Raw genomic sequence first — 13,823 nt, 5'->3', positions numbered from 1 at the left:
AATTACAGAATATATAAACTGGAAGCTAAATTAATACTGGACGGAGAATTATCACTGATAATCAAAATTAAGTTAAAGTAAATGCCGTGTGTGTTGCTAAGTGTGTAATGTGTAACAATTCATTGTTATTGTGCTGTAGACAAACCGGGGTCAGCCGATGATTTAAGAATTCTAGAAATACCATCAAAAACTATCATCACTGTTAGCATGCGAGCTAAACGGCTCTATCGATGGCACTGTCTATCCGCTGGTTGGTAGCTTTTCTATCCAGATTGAGTTCCCAACATATCTTAAATGGATTTCCGTGAATTGACATTCATGGTCTCCTGATGATGGACCCTGATTAGTTTGGTGAACCCTTAATTTAATGTCGTGCTAGCATGAGATTGTCGGTCATCCTCTGACTTTTTATCGAGAATCATCAGGATTCTGTAAAACTAAGGATTTTTATTCTTTGTGCTAATTAGGAAATGTTAGCATGCTAACAAACTAAACCAACATGGTTAGCATGGTCAACATTGTACCTGCTAAATATAACCATGTTAGCATTGTGACCATGTTAGCTTGCTAATGTTAGCCCCCCCCCCCCCATACAGTTTTAATTTGTTTACATTTCACATGTTAATTTGTATTTGATTAAATCCTCTTTATTCATATTTATTCCACTGTAATCTTTGTATGTGTGGTTATGTCTTCGGTGCAGCTCTATATAACTTGTTTCTGAACTCAGCTCATTTCTTGTCCTCTCTTCCAGGCTCAAATCCCTTTATCTCCCGCGCTGCGTTTTATCCGCCTCCGAAATCGCAGCTCCCAGCCTCTTCGTTTTTCCTCCTTCCTGGCTGTTTAGAGACGCTCCCTGAGCCGTACGCCCTGCAGCACACTGAATTGTGAATCCAAACAGCTGGAGCAGCAGAAGATAGACAGTGACTGAAAAGGGGGAGGGAGGGGAGAGATACTGAGTGAGAGAGCAGAGAGAGAGAGAGAGAGAGAGAGAGAGATGAAAAGCATGCCAAGCGAGAGAGAGGCGCTCACACTGAAGAAGGCAGAGGCAACAGCTACAGCAACAGCACGCTCCTTCCCCGTCCTCCCTCTCCTGTCTGATTATCCCACATCCACGCCGGGGGAGATGGAGGGCGCTCTGACCCGCTGAGGAGCACCGTCTTAGGGAGAGGAAAATCTCAAGACCCCCACTCTCCTCCTGGATCATTTTTTGGGGGGGGGGCAATAACCAACAAGGAGTGAGTGGAGGTGTGTTCTTACAAGCTTTGCAGGAGGGAGGAGGGGAGGGCAAAGGAGAGAAAAGAAGGAGATGAGTGGCAGGTTTGGCACAACGGCTGATGCCCGGGTCTGAGAGTGAGACGGAGACAGACTGAGGGGGAGCGGAGGAGCGGAGGAGGGCTGGCACGTGTGGAACAGTGTGTGCAACTTGTGGACCGAGAAGAGAAGGAAAAATCTCATACGCACACAGCTGGACAGATGAGGAGGCATCAGGGGGCTCACTTCAGTCCTGGGTATGTACACTTAAACTCACACACGTAATGATGCACATCTCTCCTCAATAGTTGCTTGTGTTTTAGCAATCGAGCACAGAAATGCAACAGTGCGGGTTGGTGGATCTTTGGTGGTTGACGTCTACCCATCCTGACAAGTCTCCCTACTTGCCCTCAGCAAAGGAAAGAGGACGAGGAGGGGAGATCGTGTGTGTGTGCGTGTGCGTGCGGTCATGCTTTCCTACCATTTACATCCTGTTATAACCTGATTGTAAACCACTGGAGGCATTTCATAATGGGTTTCGTAAGCTGTCAGAGGGATGCTTGTAAATAAAAACCCTCCACTGCTGGAATGTTCAACATCACGGCTCAAATCAAACAATCACATCGCTCTCGTCTCGACACTTGCTCTGTGGCTGTAACTCCGCTCATTACATTTACTCTGACTTATTTATTCTGCAGCCGTAAATCGTGCAACAATAAAAAAAAATCAGAGGGGATCTGAAACTTGCTCAGACGCCCCGGAGTTGTTTGTGCACTCTGGCCTGCGACACGTATAGCTCTGCTTCCCCTGGCTGCACTGCCATGTGTGGTAACATGACATGTGTGGCCATGTGTTATGTCACGTTGTGGCAGAGTGCATTCGGCTTATGACAGCAGGTTTGCATGAGGTGTATCTGCCAGACGCTCATCTTTCTCTCCATCTCACCCCCTCACCTCTCTTTCTCTCCCTTTCTTCTTCTCCCACCATCTTCCTTCTTTCTCTCCTTTTCCAATTATAGGCTGTCACCTCTCTCCCTCTCCTCCCGATCCTATCTCCTGTTTCATTCTCTTGCTAAGCAATTACCTTTACCTGACTCTGCCCCTCCGGACAGCACGGCTGGTTAGTTTCCTGTCTGCCTTTTCAACAATCAAAGTGAGGGATACATGGGGGGGGGGGTGTTTCATGGCCGTTTTCCTACATGGCCGCCTGAACCTGAGCGCAGAGAGCGACCTCACTGAACACAGCGCACACACTTCATATTACTGCTGCTCGCATAGATGCAGAACAGATATGGAAATAGGAAATAGCTGCGGGGGCTTTTCAGAGAACAGAAGAATTACGCCTCTAATCATGCAATCAGCTCGTTATTTCCTGCTCCTCATTAACTTGTTTGGGTTTCTAACTTTATCACAGACTCGTCTCACTTTAAAGAAACCAAAAAAAAAAACTCACCCAGACAGAGCTGGCGGGCAGATCGCTCGCAGCATATGGGCGAGCTCTCTGTGTCTGACAGGGAGCTGAAACCCCTCACAACCTTTCTCCCCGGCTGACTTCTTGCATTCATTTATGACTCCAAACGCCCTCTCTTTGTAGCTCCCGCCATCTTTTTTTCCTCCAGCTTCTTTCATCTAATTACTGCAACATTACGACTCCTATGAAACACACGCATTAGCATAAAAACAGCCACACGCTCCCTCCACATGGATAACCCTTTAGCATCGCTGTCCTCACTGCTGCCGGAGTAGTGTGGAGTGACACAGATGGAGTCTGAGAGCAGAAATGAGACATTGTAGGATCACTGAGGAGAAAGATAAGAGGAGGAGGACATCGTGAACAGAGAGAGGAAGGTGGGAATAGTGACATTAAAATAAAAAGAGATTGAGATGATAGTGGAAGGAGGCGATGAGTGAAAGGAATGGGCCGGAGAAGGTGTTTGTCAAGTGCTTTGACAGGTACTGATTGTTGATTGTCTTTTTCCACTGATCTGACAGAGCCGCAAAGTGATACTAACCCAGAGTCGGCATCTGATGAACATGAACACGTACTTAAAAATCAAATCCACCAAGAATGATCAACCAACTCTGCAGTTCCTCTCAGCTCTATGGAGAAATGTAGCTGTTAATTATTTCCGCTTAGGGCTGCACCCCAACTGGAAATGTTTGGTTATAAGAACGTTCTGAGAATGTTACGTGTGATGTTCTGGTAATGTTTTGAGCTGGAAGTTTTTATTGGGTTCCCAGAATGTTCCTTTTAATAGCAGGAGAACGTTCTCTGAAAACATCTTCAGAAGGTTGCAGTGAGAATGTTCAAATCTCTTATAAATCACGTTCTGATAGTTCAGGCCGTGCTAACATCCTGAAGAGATCCTCAGAATGTTGCAGTGAGCAGTTCTACCTTTGTTTTTATGTAACACTGAGCAAATGTTTTATAAAAGGCGTTCTGACATCCCAGGCCTCAATAACATCCTGAGAATATCTTCAGAATGTTGCAGTTAAAATGTTTTGTCTTAGTTTAGTTTAAATGTTATGAGAACTGTATTTGAAATGATAAACAACCTTAAAACGTTTTGAATATTAGATTAAAACGTTTCCTTTCAAACATAATTAGAACTTGTAGGTAATGTGAGTCAATGTTATGGGAATGTTCCCTACTAGCTGGGACAGTGGTGCAGCGGCTAGCACCTCTTTACAACTGTCATTAACCTTGTTTCCAGATGCAGCAGGCAGCTTATTCAAGCAGAAAACAGCTAAACACATAATTTCCTCAGAAGCTGGTGGAGAACAAAAACAGAGCTAAAAGGCGATGAATATTGGATTTAAAAGATCAGCTGATCACAAACAAGACTCTAGATGAATGAAGCTCCTGGCTGCGGCTGATTGTCTTGACTGTACAGTTTAATTTGTCAGTATTGTGTAAGTCTTGTTGCAATGACCTTACCTAATGAGTGAAGCAGGAAGTAGCTGTATGAATGAGCTCTTTGTTACTTTACTGTATATAGATGGAATGAAATGTTTGTAGGTCACAAGATATATATGGCTCCAAAAGGTCAAAGTTCAACTATGACATCCATCTATAAACTGTGCTGGATGTTCACAGTTGAACATGTTCACAGTTGAACATCCATCCATTATCTATACCGCTTATCCTCTGCTGGGTCGCGGGGGGGCTGGAGCCCATCCTTGCTGTCATTGGGCGAGTGGCAGGTTCACCCTGGACTGATCAGCAGTCTCACAGTTCAACAGTAAAAGCTAAATCCGCTTAGTTCGATGTGTTTAGTCTTGTTTTCTAACCTAGAGTTTGTTTGAAACCAACAGTAAAAAAGTCTAGTCTCAAGGGCACAAGCATTTCCTTGTTTTTCCATTATCAAAAACCTGCACAATCATTGTTGTGCTCCTGAGTCTCGCCCTGTCTGACTTCTTTTAAAACTGTTCTGACATGATCAGGTCTAAACAATTTAATTGGCGAGTGCTGTTTCGCTATCTCAAAAAGAAGTGATGGTCGAAGCTGTGAAAATAAGACACAGCTTGTATGAGACCAGCATTTTCCTTCAAGGCTTTAAACCCTCAGTGGAGTGAGGCGTTCAGGAACCATGGGAGTTTGAGAAACATAGAAGGTGAAGACTTCAGGGAGAATAATACGAGTGTGATGTTTCTGCTGGAGGAGAACTATGAGGGGCTGCGTAGTGAGGAGATTTGATTGGGAAGGTGACCGAGGGCATGTGGGCGTGTTGAAGGAGCTTTTGATCTCAGTGTGTGTGTGTAAGGATGATGTTTGACCTTGAGAAATGCACCAAGGTTTTTAAGGCTGTCCTGTGTGGAGGATTGCTGCTGTTAGATTGCTTGATACTGATTGAGGTGCTCGCATGGACAAGGGCACAACGCCCACGGCTATCACACACATCCTCCACACACACGCGCACACGCACATGTTCACACACAGTAAAAGAGCAGTCTTTATTAAAGAGTGGAATTACAGTGCAGAGCGTTGTTGTTGCATCAGTGGTCGCTCACAAAACTGAGTTTAATGCTCTTGCTTCCAGGATCATTCAAAACAGCATGAGTGTGTGATGGTACCTCTCAGTGTGTGTGTGTGTGTCTGTTTATTGTGTGTGTCTGCAGAGGCTATGAGGCTTGTAAGATGCTCCTGGCGTTGTCGACATGTACTTGTAAAAATAAAGGCCATGATCCCAGTCCATAATGAACAGGTGGGCCTCTAACTCAGGGCGAGTAACCAGCAGGTGGGAAATACGGCTTCTCTGGAGTCTCAGCCCCGTTCAGGGCTCTATTACGACCTTTTGACCTTTGCTCCCCACCTCCTTTTCCTCACACTGTTCCTCCTCCTCTCACTCCCCCCCTCATGATAAATTATTCTCCCTCACACTTTCCCTGTTTTCCTCATTCTGCCCTTTCACTTTCCATTTGCTTACTTTAATTTACTTCCCGGGCTGCATTTTCTCAGACGTGACCCCACGCCTCCACATTCTGTTGTTTACTCTCCCGCTCACGGTTGCTATCTGTCTGTCTGACTGTCTGTCTGTCTCTCTCTCACCCTCTGTCTCTTTCCATCGCAGCTGCTCGGGTCTGATAGGACTAACACTCATAATGAATTAGCATTTAGCTTTGCCTCATTATTCAGTCTGACACAGCCATCCCTGGAGTCATTCTCAATCTCTTTGAGATAAACTCTCAGATTCAATTTAGTAACGATCAAATCTTTGCCTCTGAACTATAAAAATCGTACCTGCTGAGAGTCACAAAGCCTCTACAGGTTGTTTTTTTATAGGCATAATAAGCAGCCTTTCTTCATCAAAATGTCAAAAAACAACATGTTATATATTTTACTGAGTTGTGTTCACTACATTATTCCAAATATTTCCAACAATGTTTAACAACAGATGAAACGTCAATGATTGAGGAAGGAAGTCGCCAATCTGTTTGCAATAGACATTGTAAGTTGTAGCTAAGTTATTTAATTAATATAAACTTACCTTAAAGAGGGGGTATTATGCTGTTTCACATTTTAAGACATATATATATATAAGTTAACATTGTTGGATGTCCAGACTAAACGTGGGTGAAGTTTCAAATCTGTAGGTAAAAGTATGTTGGAGTAATCCCCAGGCTTCTCAGCTCAGTCTGCAGGCGGCTGTGAAAGCCAGGTTTCACACAGTTTTTTTGTGACGTCACAAAGTGCAGCCTCAGCTGGCTGCAGAGAGCTGGCCAATCAGAAGAAAGCGGGCTTGTAGGGGCGGGATTTCTTAAAGGGACAGAGCTGACTGAGTTGTTTCAGACAGAGGCTGTATGAGGACCTGCACAGAGCACCAGTGTGAGAAAAATGAGTTTTTTTTAACTGTAAATTATGTTAAGCTACTCCACAGGTATCACAGAGTGAAATATGAAGCTCGAAATTAGCATAATTACCCCCCTTTAACATGAATATAACTTATACATTACCTCGTTTGCTGATCATCATCAGAAATAGTGGTTATTTACCAACGAATACAACAACTCCAATGATCCCGCACTACTCCACAACTACGTCTTTTGTTTTCCTTTTGATCGGAGACCCCTTGTGGCAGAAATACTGCCGTAATAAAGGTCAGAAAAAGGGTCTCATATTACTGACTGAGTTCTCTGTCCAATACAGACATCTTTTATAAGAAAGACAATTCGAATGTTTACAGTTACATTTAGTTTTGCTGAGAAATATTGCTACTTCTCCGACACATCACTGTGAGCCATCCTAATAAGGTTTCTTCTTCAACCACACACTAATATAAAAAAACAGTTTGAGACACACAGCCTTTTAACACAACATCACACAGCCGCAGCTAATATTACAACCTACCAACAGCCATTGTTATAAGACAGAGTACAAAGAGTCATGAAAACACTGAAAAATACAATTCAGTCTGACAGTGGACACACTGGAGCCAGCAAGTTATTGACCTTCATGCCTGGCCTTCGATAGACACTTCTTTATTGTTGCCAGGTAACAAGGTCACTCCATATTTCTCTGTTCAATCATTGATTTAATCTACCTGGTTGTCAAGCAGCAATTGAAGAACTGATCAGTACGACTTACAGTCTCACTGTTGTTGTTTGTCAAACAATGACCAATGTCACAGTCAGACTTTGGTCCTTTCTCTCTTCAAATCAGTGCGCTGGTATTTCCGAAACAGTCCACATCGTTTTCTGACCAACTTATGTGTCTGAACTTCTCCAGACCGGTTTGAGCTTTATGATTCAGAGGTCTGGCTAATCAATATTCAGCTTATTCTTACTGGTGTTGCAAAGTCTTTTAGGATTTGAGACTTCTAAGTTGCTGCCGATTGCTCACAATTGTTCATTAATATACCAGACTCAAATAGGTCTGGTGTTGTTACCATTTGATGGCTGTTTCCACCAGTTGGAGAAACAGAGTTTAGAAGGCGGGATTAAAAATGCGGATATCACGTCCCTACACAGCTAGCTAGCTAGCTAGCAACAGCTAAGTTGTCTTCAGTTTAAAGTACTGTTTTCACTTGATATAACTGTCCACACTTGGCACGGTAGGAGTGAAACAGACAGCACAAACAGCTGCTAACTCTGCCTGTTGTGACCCTGTTACACCCCTGTTCATTCCCCTCCTGCTCTCTGTGGCCTGAATTTGCTGTATAGCTGTTCCCACTTACATTTAAATGTTTTTGTTCTGACCCTCTCTGGGCCGTCTACGCTGAACATTTTAAGAAGCTGTTTAGACACGAAAACACCAAGCTGTAGTTTTAGGATTTACACACTCTGGAGGCCGTTTTTGGAAAGGCTCCATGTGAGTCTCTGGACTGAGAACTAAAAGAGAGAAAATAAAGCATTTACAAATGTAACCAGCTTAATGTGGACGGACTCTGAAGCAGCTGTACACACAGTTGGGCCAACTTACCGACATAAAGACGAGGTCAACTTTTTATTTCCTTTCTGCCACATTCCTCAGGCTCACGTTTTATGACTGTACCTATGAATGGAGCTTCAGTCATGTGGTGAGACCATAACACTTTTTTAGTCCATCGATGATCTTTGGTGTCAGATGTGTGTCCTCTGTGGCCCATGGTTTTAACCTTTCCCCGTCTTTACTGTGATGTTTTTTTGCTTTGTATTCAAAGACATGTGCGACCCAGGATTTCTGTCATTGGGAGTAGCCTATTTAATGTGAAAATCTTCCGACCTGAAAATGTGACTTTAGAACTGTGAAAAAGAACATTTGGCCTTTTAATATGATCTGTGATTATTCTTAACATTATCTGTGATTATGGTTGTTAGCGCAAAAGATGAGTGTCATTATCTGGAATCAAGTCCACAATCTTTGAGTGTGTGTACGCGTGTTAGTGTGTGTCTGTGCGGTACACCTCTCATTACCTGCCCAGCTTAAATAAAGGCCTCGTGTTTCTCAGACTTCATTAAATGTTGATGCGGGTCATGAAGTTTGTGGCTCTGCTCACCTGTGCTTCCTGTCGCTCTGCAGATGTTAATTCAAGTCAAAGGGATTACCCTTTATGTGTGTGTGTGTGTGTGTGTGCGCGTGTGGGCGTATTTGTGTGTGAGTGAAAGTCTATTCTTAATGAATGTTAATGAAGGTTAAGTAGTATTACCTTACGTTTTAATTATCCAACTTAATGAGTGACCACACGCAAGCTGCAGGAGATCTACTTTCTTTGCGCCACTCTTCTTCTCTATTGTCTCCGCTTTCTGCTGTGTGTGTACAGTTATGTGTGTGTGTGTGTGTGTGTGTGTGAGTGTGTGTGTGTGTGTGTGTGTGTGTGCTTGTCTGATTTTGTTATTTTGATGCAGAAATGCTGATTTATTGTGCTGTAATTTTAAATATGAATATGCGCAAGAATTGTGAAATTCTGCTGTGTTACATTAACACATTATACATTAGTAAATACATTTAAAAAATGCCCTGATGGCCTCTAGGGTGCGTGTTCATTTGTGTGTGTGTGTGTGTGTGTGTGTGTGTAACCCTCTAATGCCATCTGTAGAACAGACCGTTGGGGCAGGGGGGACGTTATTCATTAACTTTGACCGCATGACTTCTAGGAGAGAACATTGAAGTGTGTGATTGTGTGTGTGTGTGTGTTGAGTTACACACATAAGGTCAATCAGACTCTTCACTTTTCTCCTCTCCTCCCTCTCTCCACCCCTCTTTCATCTGTGATTCTCAGTAGTTGAGCGGCGTTCTGATCCGTAAGGAGTCTGTTAATGAATGCTGTATTGCTATTGATTTTTCCTCTGATCCCTCAGTTTGTTCGGCCGCCATACAAACCATGTTTTCCTGCGAAGTCGAGAGCAGGGCTCAGCTGATAGCTGTGATGAAGTGTTCTGCCCCGGCCCTGCAAATTGGATTTTAATGATTCAAGTATCATTTCTTGAACACTGCTCAGTGCTCCCTGCAGAAATTAAACTGTGATGCCCTCTGTAAGGCTGAGAGAAGGGTCAGGGAAGAAATGTTGGGTTTTTAAGCTGAATGACGCCATTTTACTTTATTGTTAAAATGTTTATTCTGCTTTGGACACAAGCTGAAATGAAAGGTCTTTTTTGTCAAGGCTATATCTTGTAATAAATAAAAAAAACAAGACATTTTAATTCTGGACATTTATACTGTGTTATACTGCCTCCTACATTTATGTTAACAAGCACTGAGGTTACAGGATTATCCGCTGCTGGGACTGTCCGACCCCAAATGAAAGAGCAACAGCTAATGCTAGCTATAGGCTACCCTTTCCTTTCTTGTGTAGCAAACACTGACTGTGTGGGAGCTTAAAAATGACAGAAGAATTTCAAAATATAAACAAAGATGTACATGAAATGGGATCTTCGCTATACAAAGTCAATAAGTTTAGCTACTTTTCATTTTACCTGTAGAGGTTCTCACTTTCTACCTCCCTAGCTCGTAGCTCTCTGGCTTGTAGCTCCCTAGCTCGTAGCTTGCTAGCTCCCTTTTTATGAATTACAAAATACTAAATGTTGTAAAGGGACATTTTAAAATCGCTAACGCTGCATAACCAGTGTTGTGTTTGGTCGTTGAAGAGGGGGGAAATGTTTTACATCAGTGTTCTTTAGTCCATACAAGGCTAGAACGTTCTACAGTCAGTCACACACCACGTATGACACAATGCTAGCTCTCTAATGTTAGTCATCAGCTGCTTCCTGTAGAGGAATGATTGTTATTATTTATTACAAATATGTTTAAAAATGGACAATTCTGAACATTGCTTCAGTATATTATAGTTTGTATTTCTTTTCTTGACAATGGGGAAAGAATTCAGACTTAAATTCAACATTAAAAGAGTGTTAAACAATATTTACCATCTGATGCATATTGTTTCACATCACACATCATCCCTGCTGCTGTGGGAATAACTTGTTTGGGTGAATGTAGATGGACAAAATTTCTGGGATGTCCTTCAGCGCTGACCCCTTATTGCACACTCACTTATACATGCGCACACACACACACTCACACAATCACACGCACGTACATTTCGCTCAGAGGGAGCACAGATTCAGACATTATTTCAGCCTCACTGCTACACAAACAGGCCTGCAGAAGCCCGGGGACTGTTCACCATTGGTATGGGTACACACACACACACACAGATTCACCCAGCCACACATGTGCGTCACTCTCCCTGCAGGGCTGGGGGCATGTGGAAGTCACTTGGGGATGCCAACACATATGTGTCGCTTTGTCCTTTATTTGTGTCACGTAAAATAAAGAGGCCAACAGTTGAGTCACTGAGAAAATGTGTCCAGTATCTATTAAAGTTCTTGTAGAGCTGAGGGTTAGCTTACTCTTTAATATGGAATTACTCTTTACTTGCGTTTACAAAACTGCCTTGAATCATGTGCTCCATTTATGTTGACCGCCATGTATTCCACCACTTTGAAATTGGTCTGATACTTGTTGCCCTTTAGCAAGACAATCTGCAGACTTCTTATATTTGAAGAGAATGACTGAATGACTTTGAGAGCTAAAGCAAAGTACAAAAGAAGGGCTGCCTTCTTTCTACATTCACAGATGTAAAGAGAGAAGGTGTGTATGGACTGACAGAAGTTCACTTTCCCTGATAGGCGTTAGGATGGAGGGGATAATATATTCGGCCCTGTGTGAATTTTTGTGTGTCTGTCTCTTTGCACTCAGTCTTGTGTACTACTGGACCAATTAGCTCATTTTAACTAGCAAACTAATTTTTGCCTCTGTAGCGGAGTTAATGATTCCCCCTCTTTTGACATTATTTTACTATTTTAATTGTGTCAAAATTGTTTATAATGTATTGTTATAAGTTTCCCACTGGGACTTGTATGTTGTATTTAGTAAGAGCGCCCTCTACTGGGCCCTTGTAAACTTGAGGGGTAGACCCCATATACTGTTACCAGTCTGCTGCTCTGTGTCCTGGCTGATTCTGACTAAGCTCTGCTAAAACTCTTTAATAATTGTGTTTTTGTTGGTAAAACGAAAAGCATGTTGTATGTTTAAGAGAACCTCCTAATATAATATCAGATGATTTGTGATGATATTGTTTGTTGAGTAACTTGTTAAGATCACCAAATTATTGGGCTATGCTAGCTTGATTGTAGCTAGCTTAATGCTTCACGGTTAACCTCTTGTGTAGCCTAGCAACCAACAGTTAGCTGTGTTATTTCTTTCTGTGTTTCAACATTGGAGCTTCTTACTAGAAAGGTGACTGTTAAAGACCTCATATGCCGCTGTTGTTATCAGAATAAACAGCGTGTACGAGCCAAAAAAGGTTCATCACACAATGCAAGATCTCTTTAAAATCTCAGTCTTTAAAATACCTCCTTAATAACTGTTTTATTTCTGTTCAACATGCAGCTACCCAAATTTATAATATTCATGTGCAACTCTTAAGAGAAGTGAGAGGAAATGGAGGGAGCTAACCTGTCAGCATGTTTAATATCTCGACTGGACATTTTGGATGTTGGAGTAGCAAAAGAGCAGAGAATGAGTGGATTTGATCAATTCTGGAGGATGCCACACTTCTCCGGATGCAGACTGCACAAGTTGTTTGGCTAGTTTGATTGAATTCTATTGTTTTTAGATTCAGTGATTGTTATCTTCACTGAGCTATTCTTCAACACAAGTTGACAGTTAACTGAGGATGTATGCAGAAGACCTGCCCTGTCTCCCATGCTGAACTATGTGTGTGTGTGTGTGTGTGTGTGTGTGTGTGTGTGTGTGTGTGTGTGTGTGTGTGTGCCAGAGAAATATTTAACCAATTTCAATCCATTTTGACTCTAGGGGAGCCTGGAGGAACAATTGGTCAGGATTCAACCCTTTTTTGTTTTAGAGGTGAAGGGAGGTAAGGAGGGGGCTGTTCCCCATCCACATGCCCTCAGACGCACCTGGCGGAGATCTGCCCTCTGCTGAGTTCACTTTTCCAGTTAGCTGTTGTCTTGCGTGACTGTGTGGAGCTGATTGTCTCCCGTTTCAGTGGTTTGTTAAAGTGACGTTTGTTTAGAAAGGACAAAAGCCTCTGGCAACTTTCTTCTTCTTGTCTGTCTTCTCTTGATTATTTGGTAAATAGTTTTCTGCAAACTACTGTATGGGCCTGATTATACCGACTACCCCCTCGTTTCCTACAGCTGTTTTTGTAAGAGGCCTTTCTGAAGATAAACAGTCTACAGTTTCCCTGAGATACTTAACGTCAGAGAGAAGAAAGTCCTCATTTATGAAAGCTTTTGTTCTTTAAAAATTATTTTTGGAGACTGTTTTTGTCTTTTTTTTGGTCCTTTATGACACATGGTGACAATTTTGATGGATGATTCAATCCTGCACCATTTCTGCAGTACGGAGATGCTTTTACTTGTTTTTACTCATAACAAATGTATTTCCTTAGAGGTAGAGCATGTGACACAAGCTGAAGAAAACTTGCGTAGTTACAAGTTCAACATCTGACACTTTAAGACTTTATAATTTCTAATAACAGATTGTACAAGACTTGTTGGTATCGTTAGTGTTCTGGTTTCCGTATGTAGTCCGAGTGTTTGTCCGCGAGCATTAGTGCGGGCTTTGATTGTACACTGGGAAACGTCCGTGTGGAGAGCAGAAGAGGCAGAACCCATCAGCTGTAACACAGTCCCAGAACCTATTGAACCTTTTTTCTGATAAACATTTAGCTTTTTATAAACCTTTTAAAACAGACATAGGCAGATAAGTTCAGCTAACAAAGACGTCACAGAGGTCAGCTCTCAACTCTTCACTTTCTTTTCGTTTCTCAAGTTGCTAGTCGGACTGTAAACAATGACGAGTGCAAAGAAAGGTAAGTTACGGCCTTGGATTTCTTTTATCGCAGGCTCTGTAGACGACAGTGTTACATTCAAAAGGGAAAATGTGATCTTGTGAATACATACATATCTGGTCCTTGAATCTAATACCACCCCCACTTGTATATTGTCTTCTATCTGGGCTAATACAGTATTCATACACTTAGATTCACTCTTCCCTCTGTAGCCTGTCAGCCACACTCTCAGCTGATCCTGGGTTAATGTGCTGTGTCAGCTGTGCTTTCATGC

The 13,823-nt window shown here is 42.4% G+C and overlaps 1 protein-coding gene across 1 annotated transcript in view; it reads left to right on the top strand.

Annotated features, from left to right (window-relative positions):
- Positions 1–874: 874 nt before the first annotated feature.
- The window catches only part of LOC138611311 (leucine-rich repeat and immunoglobulin-like domain-containing nogo receptor-interacting protein 3), a 45,556-nt gene continuing 32,607 nt past the window's right edge, over positions 875–13,823 (top strand). The window contains exon 1 of the mRNA XM_069684338.1: positions 875–1,511. The gene's annotated coding sequence lies outside the window, so the exon portion shown is untranslated. The remainder of the gene's footprint in view (positions 1,512–13,823) is intronic.

The sequence above is a fragment of the Semicossyphus pulcher genome, unplaced genomic scaffold (assembly GCF_022749685.1).
Source record: "Semicossyphus pulcher isolate SPU_LCO1_2020_fin unplaced genomic scaffold, fSemPul1.0.p SCAF_7, whole genome shotgun sequence".
Classification (NCBI taxonomy): domain Eukaryota; kingdom Metazoa; phylum Chordata; class Actinopteri; order Labriformes; family Labridae; genus Semicossyphus; species Semicossyphus pulcher.
This window is presented reverse-complemented; position numbering and strand designations above follow the sequence as displayed.